The following is an 8,016-nucleotide window of genomic DNA, read 5'->3' on the forward strand; positions in this document are numbered from 1 at the left end:
TTTGTTATTGAGTCAAAACAAAACGGCGTGGGAACCCGGCGTCCAGCAGACGCTATCTCGAGGACACGGTGTGTGTGTGTGTGTGTGTGTGTGTGTGTGTGTGTGTGTGTGTGTGTGTGTGTGTGTGTGTGTGTGTGACGCACTTCTGGTTTCTGATCATCAAAATAAAAGCTTTCCCAGCTGGACAAACCCAGACTGCAATGGTCGTGTGAGTGTGTGTGTGAACAGATGTCCCAGAATGCCGAGCATGTCGTGGTTTCGGGAGAGCGCTGCAGCAACACGGCTCCGGAGGATCCAGGAAGAGGTCTGGACCAGAACAACAAGCTGAAGTGCATCACGGAGCAGATTGTTGGCTTTAATGTGGCAAAGGAGACATGAAAGAGACCATAAAGAGCATGAATACATAATCCATCTCTTGTGGGTCGCTTGACAAACGAGGGCTGTAGAGGTTTACGCCTCGCCTTCATCAGCCTCATTGTCCCCGAGGCCTCGCCTCTCCACGCGGCTCCTTCCTGGGCCCTTTCAGAATAAGAGCCCAGGAGAGGAGAGGGTTAACAGAGACTGTTTCCCATGACCCCTCTACTCCCGTTATTAGCCGTGTTGTTCTGGAACGCAGAATTATCATATCGGCTGCACGAACATCACAATTAGTACAATTTGACCAAAATAAATGTCCCAGCAGGCGACTCGGCCCCCAGCTGAACCCAGATGCTCAGAAGCCTGTGAGCCAGGGGAGATATACAGAGCTGCAGAGATACAGAGCTACAGAGCTGCAGAGATACAGAGCTGCAGAGATACAGAGCTACAGAGCTGCAGAGATACAGAGCTGCAGAGATACAGAGCTGCAGAGATACGGAGCTGCAGAGATACAGAGCTGCAGAGATACAGAGCTGCAGAGATACAGAGATACAGAGCTGTAGAGATACAGAGCTGCAGAGATACAGAGATACAGAGCTGTAGAGATACAGAGCTGCAGAGATACAGAGCTGTAGAGATACAGAGCTGCAGAGATACAGAGATACAGAGCTGCAGAGATACAGAGATACAGAGCTGTAGAGATACAGAGCTGCAGAGATACAGAGATACAGAGCTGCAGAGATACAGAGCTGCAGAGATACGGAGCTGCAGAGATACAGAGCTGCAGAGATACAGAGATACAGAGCTGTAGAGATACAGAGCTGCAGAGATACAGAGATACAGAGCTGTAGAGATACAGAGCTGCAGAGATACAGAGATACAGAGCTGTAGAGATACAGAGCTGCAGAGATACAGAGCTGCAGAGATACAGAGATACAGAGCTGCAGAGATACAGAGCTGCAGAGATACAGAGATACAGAGCTGTAGAGATACAGAGCTGCAGAGATACAGAGATACAGAGCTGTAGAGATACAGAGCTGCAGAGATACAGAGATACAGAGCTGTAAAGATGCAGAGCTGCAGAAATACAGAGATACAGAGCTGCAGAGATACAGAGCTGCAGAGATACAGAGCTGCAGAAATACAGAGATACAGAGCTGCAGAGATACAGAGCTGCAGAGATAAAGAGATACAGAGCTGCAGAGATACAGAGCTGCAGAGATACAGGGATACAGAGCTGTAGAGATACAGAGCTGCAGAGATACAGAGATACAGAGCTGCAGAGATACAGAGCTGCAGAGATACGGAGCTGCAGAGATACAGAGCTGCAGAGATACAGAGATACAGAGCTGTAGAGATACAGAGCTGCAGAGATACAGAGATACAGAGCTGTAGAGATACAGAGCTGCAGAGATGCAGAGATACAGAGCTGTAGAGATACAGAGCTGCAGAAATACAGAGATACAGAGCTGCAGAGATACAGAGCTGCAGAGATACAGAGATACAGAGCTGCAGAGATAGAGCTGCAGAGATAAAGAGATACAGAGCTGCAGAGATACAGAGATACAGAGCTGCAGAGATACAGGGATACAGAGCTGTAGAGATACAGAGCTGCAGAGATACAGAGATACAGAGCTGCAGAGATACAGAGCTGCAGAGATACGGAGCTGCAGAGATACAGAGCTGTAGAGATACAGAGCTGCAGAGATACAGAGCTGCAGAGATACAGAGCTGTAGAGATACAGAGCTGCAGAGATACAGAGATACAGAGCTGTAGAGATACAGAGCTGCAGAGATACAGAGATACAGAGCTGTAGAGATACAGAGCTGCAGAGATACAGAGCTGTAGAGATACAGAGCTGCAGAGATACAGAGATACAGAGCTGCAGAGATACAGAGATACAGAGCTGTAGAGATACAGAGCTGCAGAGATACAGAGATACAGAGCTGCAGAGATACAGAGCTGCAGAGATACGGAGCTGCAGAGATACAGAGCTGCAGAGATACAGAGATACAGAGCTGTAGAGATACAGAGCTGCAGAGATACAGAGATACAGAGCTGTAGAGATACAGAGCTGCAGAGATACAGAGATACAGAGCTGTAGAGATACAGAGCTGCAGAGATACAGAGCTGCAGAGATACAGAGATACAGAGCTGCAGAGATACAGAGCTGCAGAGATACAGAGATACAGAGCTGTAGAGATACAGAGCTGCAGAGATACAGAGATACAGAGCTGTAGAGATACAGAGCTGCAGAGATACAGAGATACAGAGCTGTAAAGATGCAGAGCTGCAGAAATACAGAGATACAGAGCTGCAGAGATACAGAGCTGCAGAGATACAGAGCTGCAGAAATACAGAGATACAGAGCTGCAGAGATACAGAGCTGCAGAGATAAAGAGATACAGAGCTGCAGAGATACAGAGCTGCAGAGATACAGGGATACAGAGCTGTAGAGATACAGAGCTGCAGAGATACAGAGATACAGAGCTGCAGAGATACAGAGCTGCAGAGATACGGAGCTGCAGAGATACAGAGCTGCAGAGATACAGAGATACAGAGCTGTAGAGATACAGAGCTGCAGAGATACAGAGATACAGAGCTGTAGAGATACAGAGCTGCAGAGATGCAGAGATACAGAGCTGTAGAGATACAGAGCTGCAGAAATACAGAGATACAGAGCTGCAGAGATACAGAGCTGCAGAGATACAGAGATACAGAGCTGCAGAGATAGAGCTGCAGAGATAAAGAGATACAGAGCTGCAGAGATACAGAGATACAGAGCTGCAGAGATACAGGGATACAGAGCTGTAGAGATACAGAGCTGCAGAGATACAGAGATACAGAGCTGCAGAGATACAGAGCTGCAGAGATACGGAGCTGCAGAGATACAGAGCTGTAGAGATACAGAGCTGCAGAGATACAGAGCTGCAGAGATACAGAGCTGTAGAGATACAGAGCTGCAGAGATACAGAGATACAGAGCTGTAGAGATACAGAGCTGCAGAGATACAGAGATACAGAGCTGTAGAGATACAGAGCTGCAGAGATACAGAGATACAGAGCTGTAGAGATACAGAGCTGCAGAGATACAGAGCTGCAGAGATACAGAGATACAGAGCTGCAGAGATACAGAGCTGCAGAGATACAGAGATACAGAGCTGTAGAGATACAGAGCTGCAGAGATACAGAGATACAGAGCTGTAGAGATACAGAGCTGCAGAGATACAGAGATACAGAGCTGTAAAGATGCAGAGCTGCAGAAATACAGAGATACAGAGCTGCAGAGATACAGAGCTGCAGAGATACAGAGCTGCAGAAATACAGAGATACAGAGCTGCAGAGATACAGAGCTGCAGAGATAAAGAGATACAGAGCTGCAGAGATACAGAGCTGCAGAGATACAGGGATACAGAGCTGTAGAGATACAGAGCTGCAGAGATACAGAGATACAGAGCTGCAGAGATACAGAGCTGCAGAGATACGGAGCTGCAGAGATACAGAGCTGCAGAGATACGGAGCTGCAGAGATACAGAGCTGTAGAGATACAGAGCTGCAGAGATACAGAGATACAGAGCTGTAGAGATACAGAGCTGCAGAGATACAGAGATACATAGCTGCAGAGATACAGAGATATGTTCCATATTTCTTGTTCCATGTTTCATGTTCCATGTTTCATGTTCCATGATGGAACCACCCGGCTCCAAGATGAGCTGGATAATTGACCCATGTGGATCAGGATCCAGTCCCCTATGGGTCTGGTCCAAGGAGACCGGTTCATGCCGCCCTCCCAGAGTCCACCGTCCTAACAGGGACCGAGTCCTGCAGGGCCTCCTCCGGCTGTGAGGAGGCTTTTGTCCCGCCATGAGGATCCTTGGCATCGGACCCGGAGCTGCCATGCATAATATGAAAGGTATTCCCAGCCGGGCCGGTAGGACTCGTTTTAAAGTGGTTACCGGGCGGAACAAAGGCCCGCGGTCACGGCTGTTATCTGCTGATTTATTGGAGGCAGAAAGGAGCTGGCAGCGCTGACAGTTCCTTGAGAGGAGACGCACTTAAAAAGCACTTCTTTCAGCGCTCCTCTCCGGCCTCGCCGCCGGCACAAAGGGAGCAGAGCGCGGCGCTCTCTCAGCACGGCGCCGCTTTGTGCCGAGAATGAGCCAATTTCCATAAGCGATCGGAGGACAATGTATTAAACAAGCGTGCATGCAGAGCCACAATGAAGGAGACAAAGGTCTGGTGGACCAGGACCAGGACTAGGACCAGGACTAGGACCAGGACCAGGACCAGGACTAGGACCAGGACCAGGACCAGGACTAGGACCAGGACCAGGACTAGGACCAGGACTAGGACCAGGACCAGGACCAGGACTAGGACCTCTGGACATGCTAACATTCATGTTCCGGGCTGAAGGAAGAGCATCAACAGATGAACACTTGGTGACGGCCTCTGCCGTCATAACTGGGCGGAGTCACGCTGAGCAGAAAGCGGCGCTGGCTGGTGACGGTGGTGAAGGACCGGAGACGATGGGGCGGCGTCCCAGAATTCTCAGAGAGAGAGAGAGAGAGAGAGAGAGAGAGAGAGAGAGAGAGAGGGGGAGAGAGAGGGGGAGAGAGAGGGATGAGAGAGAGAGAGAGAGAGGGGGAGAGAGAGGGATGAGAGAGAGAGAGAGAGAGAGGGGGGGGAGAGAGAGGGATGAGAGAGAGAGAGAGAGGGGGAGAGAGAGGGATGAGAGAGAGAGAGAGAGAGAGGGGGAGAGAGAGGGGGAGAGAGAGGGATGAGAGAGAGAGAGAGAGAGAGAGGGGGAGAGAGAGGGATGAGAGAGAGAGAGAGAGAGGGGGAGAGAGAGGGATGAGAGAGAGAGGGGGAGAGAGAGGGGGAGAGAGAGGGATGAGAGAGAGAGAGAGAGAGAGGGGGAGAGAGAGGGATGAGAGAGAGAGAGAGAGAGAGAGAGAGGAGATGCTGAAGGAGACGCCGCCGCCGGTCTCCCTCCTCATCCTCCTCGAGGCCCAGGAGCCAAAATGAGGAGGATGAGGAGAAGGATAAAGAGGATGAGGAGGAGAAGGAGGAAGATGAGGAAGATGAGGAGGAGGATGCTATCTGAGGACACTAACGAGCTGCACTCGCTCTGAGAGGACGAAGAGCGGACGACAATGAGGATCAACACGGGAACCAGAGTGCATTACAGCCTCATGTTCACACACACACACACACACACACACACACACACACACACACACACACACACACACACACACACACACACACACACACACACACACACACACACACACACACACGCGCGCACCCCCCGCTGTGCTTCACACTGCAGCTCAGTGATGCTGCGAGATGAGACATCGCATGACTGGGAGCACAATAATGTGTGTGTGCATGTATCTGTGTTAGGGTGTGTGTGTTCTTCTTTTTATGTACACACACACACACACACACACACACACGTCATTGGAGTGGCACCCTGCTGTGTTCCTATCAGCGTCAGCGGTGAATCGGAGCGCTCAAGCAGCAGTAAAGCCCCTAAATCTCACTCCACTGACCCGGTGTGGACAATAAGCTGCATCTAATTACTGGCGCATGCTCTCCCAGCTCTCCCAGCTCTCCCAGCTCTCCCAGCTCTCCCAGCTCTCCCAGCTCTCCCAGCGCGGCGCTCCCTGGCCGAGGATATTCACCAAAAAAAAAGCAGCGGCGGCGGAGGCCAACTTGGGCTTTTAGATATAATGTTTTTTGACAGCTTAAGCCTTTTGGGGTGATGCCGCACAAGAGAAGGAGCACGACTCCATCGGACTAATGTCAGCCTCGTGGACACGAAGCCAAGAGCAACATGTTGGAGCTCGCTGGCCGATGCCCCACTTAGAGGACTCTTTATCCTCTATTCTCTATTCTTTAGTCTTTATCCTCTATCCGCTATTCTTTAGTCTTTTGTTCTGCTGGAACATAATAATCAAGAAACACCAGCAGTCGTGTTGGAAACAAATAAAAACCAAAGCAACGTGTTCAGTATCAACACTTCCTGCTGTGTGTTTGGAGTTTTACCAGAAGTCAATGCTTCATGTGTTAAAGCTGCATTCTCTCTCCTGACCACCAGGGGTTGTATAGAAGTCTATGCTTCATGTGTAGCCCAATGTAGCACCATATAGCGTGTTCGGGGGGGCTCTTCCTTTCCTCCTCTTCTCCTCGTCTCCTCCTCTCCTCCTCCCCTCCTCTCCTCCCCTCGTCTCCTCGTCTCCTCACAGCAGTCTGGGGAGGAAGTGATCGCTGGGATGCGACTGAGCAAAACACTTCTCTTGCTGCTTTTCGGGGCCGGATCACATGTTCCAGCTGGGAGGAAACCAGCGGATTTGAGGAACCATCTGTTAGCCAAAGCCTTGGGGATGCGCTCTAAGACCATCTGAGGATATTGTTCTCTCCAGGTGGGAACGCCGGGCGCCGCGGGGGAAGAGCGGGAGCTTAAGGATCGCGTCTCGTTTTCATTCACAGGCTGAAGTCAAAATAACATCCCATCATGCGTAGCGTCTGTCTAGAAGAGAGGATGAGGTTTCACACACACACACACACACACACACACACACACACACGTTTGGATTCAGGTGAGGAGATCAGAGACCAGGTGGAGCGTCTGCAGCCGAAGGGACGGAATCTCAGATTCACATCTGGAAACAGGTGTTTTCCATTTTTATTTGTAATGATCAGGACTGTGGACAGACAGGTCGGGTATCAAACCTACAACCTTCAGATGACAGAGTAAACATGGACATGTGGTGGGAATCGAACCTACGACCTTCAGATCACATGGCTATGTGGTTAAAGATCTCCTGTAAAGCGACTTGTTTTCAGCCTCATGGATCAGCTTCAGGCTGCAATAATTAACACAAGTAGAGTTAACAAGATTAACTCCTCTCTCCTTTCCTCCTCCTTTAACTCGTCTCCTCTCTCCTTTCCTCCTCCTTTAACTCGTCTCCTCTCTCCTTTCCTCCTCCTCCTTTAACTCGTCTCCTCTCTCCTTTCCTCCTCCTTTAACTTGTCTCCTCTCTCCTTTCCTCCTCCTCCTTTAACTCGTCTCCTCTCTCCTTTCCTCCTCCTCCTTTAACTCGTCTCCTCTCTCCTTTCCTTCTCCTTTAACTCGTCTCCTCTCTCCTTTCCTTCTCCTTTAACTCGTCTCCTCTCTCCTTTCCTCCTCCTCCTTTAACTCGTCTCCTCTCTCCTTTCCTTCTCCTTTAACTCGTCTCCTCTCTCCTTTCCTCCTCCTTTAACTCGTCTCCTCTCTCCTTTCCTCCTCCTCCTTTAACTCGTCTCCTCTCTCCTTTCCTTCTCCTTTAACTCGTCTCCTCTCTCCTTTCCTCCTCCTCCTTTAACTCGTCTCCTCTCTCCTTTCCTCCTCCTTTAACTCGTCTCCTCTCTCCTTTCCTCCTCCTTTAACTCGTCTCCTCTCTCCTTTCCTCCTCCTCCTTTAACTCGTCTCCTCTCTCCTTTCCTTCTCCTTTAACTCGTCTCCTCTCTCCTTTCCTCCTTCTCCTTTAACTCGTCTCCTCTCTCCTTTCCTCCTTCTCCTTTAACTCGTCTCCTCTCTCCTTTCCTTCTCCTTTAACTCGTCTCCTCTCTCCTTTCCTCCTCCTCCTTTAACTCGTCTCCTCTCTCCTTTCC

The sequence above is a fragment of the Taurulus bubalis genome, assembly GCF_910589615.1.
Source record: "Taurulus bubalis genome assembly, chromosome: 21".
NCBI lineage: Eukaryota > Metazoa > Chordata > Actinopteri > Perciformes > Cottidae > Taurulus > Taurulus bubalis.